We start from the raw sequence: 4,384 nt of genomic DNA, 5'->3' as shown, positions 1-4,384 counted from the left end.
GAAGAGGGACAGGAATTTGTCCATTTATATTAATTCTTCTGTTATAGAGATAATTAATATTATTAAGACAGATATTACATCTATAGATAGAAAAGATGATCTACAGACCCAGGATTAAGACTCGGCTGCGGCTTGTGACATCATCAGATGGAGTCCTTTAAAGGGGAAATGATCCTGGATTTTCCCATTTGATTATCAGCCCAGGTGGTGAGTTTCTTGGCGTTTGTTCCTGTAGATTCCCGTGATTTTCCTGTGTTTGAGCCTGTTTTTATCTTGACCGCTTGATCTAATTAATTTGTGTACCGACCTAGGCCTGTATCTGACCTTGTCTACTAATACCGATTACTGGACCTGTTCTTGCCTGCCTGTTACCGACCTGAATCTGTTTGACCACCAAACATTTTATACCCGCCATCTGTAGCCCGACTGTTTATCAGGGACTATCATGTGGACCACAACATGGGAAGTCTATACCTCTTTGCTGGGGTTAAGGTTGAAGAATGGGGATACCTTAGACTCCGCACTCCAGGTTATCCTGTAACAACACATTCACATAAATTCATTTTCCCTTCCTGCTGCCAAACTTTTACTTGAGCACGAATCATTCTCCGACAAGTCTGCATGGTGTTATTAAAGACTGTTCCCGCTATGCTGTGCTACTCTGCGTCACCACCCCTAAGACATAACCTAAGATCCGACTATGCTAGCCATTTGTTGGCTTATAGTCTAATTCTGAACTTTACAGATAGATAAAAACATATATAGATGATAGGTAGATAGCTAACAGACAGAAAGATGGAAAAGAGGGAAAGAAAGAAAGAAAGATTATAGGTAAAGCAGGGGCTTAGCTAGGCGGGGCAGGCGGGGCATGTGCCCCGGGCGCAACTTAGGGGGGGCCGCCAGCGCCACCTCCTCCTGCACTATAATTGTACCTGTGTCTATAGGACACAGGTACAATTAGAAGCAATGAAAGACCGGGCACGGTGCGTGCCCGGCTATTCAGCGCTTCTGTACCAGTGAAGCGACTGGTACCTTTTGTACCAGTGAAGCTTCCGTCGCGGAAAGGCGCTGATTGACAGGGAAAGTCATCCTGCCCAGCCAATCAGCGCCTTTCATAGACGCTTCGTTCAACCCCCAGGAGACCTGCGCAGAAGAGAGCAGGTCTCCATTGCTGCCGGCCGGCGTAGGAGCGGGATTAAGGTGAGTTTGAATAGTTGTTTTTTTTTTAATTGTAATAAAATTGTGTGGCTGTATCTACAAGGGGGACTTTGTCTACACGGAGGGGGACTTTATCTACGGGGGGACTTTATCTACCGGGGGGCTTTATCTACACACGGGGGGCTTTTATCTATGGGGGGTCTCTCTACAGGGCGGGCTATATACTGGGGTGGGCTATCTATGGAGCACCATATACAGGGGTGGGCTATAGCTACAGGGGGGCTATATACAGGGGTGGGAGATCTATGGAGCACTATATACAGGGGTCGGCTATATCTACAGGGGGGCTATATAGCCCCCCTTTAGATATAGCCCACCCCTGTATATAGTGCTCCATAGATCGCCCACCCCTGTATATAGCCCTCCTGTAGATATAGCCCACCCCTGTATATAGTATCCCACAAATAGCTCCCCCTATAGTGCTCCACAGAAAGCCCACCCCTGTTTATAGCCCCCTGTACATATAGTCCACCCCTGTATATAGTGCTCCACAGATAGCCCACCCCTGTATATACTATATACAGGGGTGGGCTACCTGTGGAGCACTATATACAGGGGTGGACTATCTAGTGGAGCACTATATACAGGGGTGGACTATATGTACAGGGGGCTATATACAGGGGTGGGCTATCTGTGAAACACTATATACAGGGGTGGACTATATCTACAGGGGGCTATATACAGGGGTGGGCTTTCTGTGGAGCACTATAGGGGGAGCTATTTGTGGGATACTATATACAGGGGTGGGCTATATCTACAGGGGGGCTATATACAGGGGTGTGCAATTTATGGAGCACTATATACAGGGGTGGGCTATATACAGGGGTGGACTATATGTGGAGCACTATACACAGGGGTGGGCTATCTGGAGCACTATATACAGGGGTGGGCTATATCTACAGGGGGCTATATACAGGGGTGGGCTATCTGTGGAGCACTATATACAGGGGTGGGCTATATCTACAGGGGGCTATATACAGGGTTGGGCTATACGTGGAGCACTATACACAGAGCTGGGCTATATCTACAGGGGGCTATATACAGGGGTGGGCTATCTGTAGAGCACTATAGGGGGAGTTATTTGTGGGACACTATATACAGGGGTGGGCTATATGGGGCACTATCTACAGGGGGCTCTATGGGGGCACTATCTACAGGGGGCTCTATGGAAGACACTACAGGGGGCGCAGTGTGTGTGTGTGTGTGGGGGGGGGACACGGTGTATGGTGCTATTATAATTAGAGGTGCAGTGTATGGCGCTATTATATTTAGGGGCGTAGTGTGTGGTATAATGATAACTTTATCTTTGTTTATAGGTGTAGAAATGTTGGAAAAGTGAGAAGCTGAAGACATCTGAGTGGCAAACTGCAGAAATGGTCTGTGACCATGAGAAGTCATCATAGAGGTCTGGACCGGATGGAGAAAAAGAACTAGAATCTGAGACATCACCGGTGAGTCACTTAATGTAAATGTTTATTCTGCCCTTAATCAGTAATGTAGTCACTGTATGATCAGCAGCGAGATGATGGGTGGTATGATTATGATAGGATTTATTTTTTGGGAAACAGCAACACCCAGCATATCCTTACCATTGTTCGGACCATGCTGGGGGCTGTAGTTTTACGCCGTACAAACCTGTACAGCAGGGGTTGCACTAAATTGAGCTGTATTTGTTCTGGTGCTGTATATATGTACCGAGCTTGGTTCTGGGGCTGTATTTATGTACTGAGCACTATTCTGGTGTTGTGTATAGAACTATATTGCTTGTAAAATGTACAAATATTTTTATGCTCGCGTTACATAAAAAGCAATGTGAAAAAGAAATGACACGTCATTGATTGGTAGAGAAAACAAACATGGCGAGGGGGAAGGAGATGTCGGGAAAGAGGTTGGGGGGGCGCCAAACTGAATCTTTGCCCCGGGTGCTGGAGAACCTAGCTACGCCTCTGGGTAAAGAGATGATAGGGAGAGAGATGACAGAAGATAGATAGATAGATAGATAGATAGATAGATAGATAGATAGATAGATAGATAGATAGATAGATAGATAGATAGATAGATAGATAGATAGATAGATAGATAGATAGATAGATAGATAGATAGATAGATTAGATAGATAGATAGATAGATAGATAGATAGATAGATAGATAGATAGATAGATAGATAGATAGATAGATAGATAGATAGATAGATAGAAATTATACTGTATATAGTGTGCGTGCGTGTGTGTTTATGATGTGTAGTTGTCTACATTGTTTTAATGTACCTTTTGTGATTTAATTCTCATATCGGAGACAACAACCTTCTGGATGTTTGGATACAAAATGTATAATCTGGTGGATCAGAATCTCAGCACACGACTATTAATCACGAGGATCTCGTCACTATTATCTCTTAATTTGTCCCCTAATATGGAGTCGCGCGGCGCTGACGAGAGGTTAATATATTCCATTATTCCCAATTGTCACAAGAATTTCATTCAACAATATGGTTCATTAAATTCTAAATCTAATAATTTTATTCACCATAATAGAAATTACTCATCAGAACATGAAGTCGAATAGATCTGATTTATTAATCTAAACATAAATTTAATTAGTAATTGATTTGTATTGAGTTTCACATTTAGCGCCCCATTTTATTGGCTGCCTTACGAGGGGAGGAATGTCAAAGGACAGATCAGACATTAAATAATTGCTGAATTATTGTAATGTTACATTCATTGTGGTTTATTAAATACATTTGTGGCTTAATTACAATAGAAATGCAGATTAGCCAAGATGTCAGTGAGTTCACGAGTTCTAGAAATCTCTGTTTATTGTCTATTTGGATCTTGTACAAAGCACAGGGGAGTCATAACATTAAATGTTTTCTTGGATTATCATTTAATAAATGTATTGTCATAATTATTTGAAATTGAATGGTATCAGGTTAGCGTGTCCATGTAGATACTGTCCTTGGTCGGATTCGAACCCAGGACCCTCGTGCTGCAAGACAAAAGTGCGAACCATTATGCTGCCAAATTGTTAGTCTAGTGGCGATCGTGTGCCATTCATAGAATAAAGGAGGCACCATAGTAAAGGTTAAACTCGACCCCCCAATATAGTGGCATGTACGGCCACTCAAATCGGAAGGATCCTGGTCTTTTCTGTCCCCATCCTTTCT

Source organism: Rhinoderma darwinii, chromosome 4, assembly GCF_050947455.1.
Source record: "Rhinoderma darwinii isolate aRhiDar2 chromosome 4, aRhiDar2.hap1, whole genome shotgun sequence".
Lineage (NCBI taxonomy): Eukaryota > Metazoa > Chordata > Amphibia > Anura > Rhinodermatidae > Rhinoderma > Rhinoderma darwinii.
Note: the sequence above shows the minus strand (reverse complement) of the source record.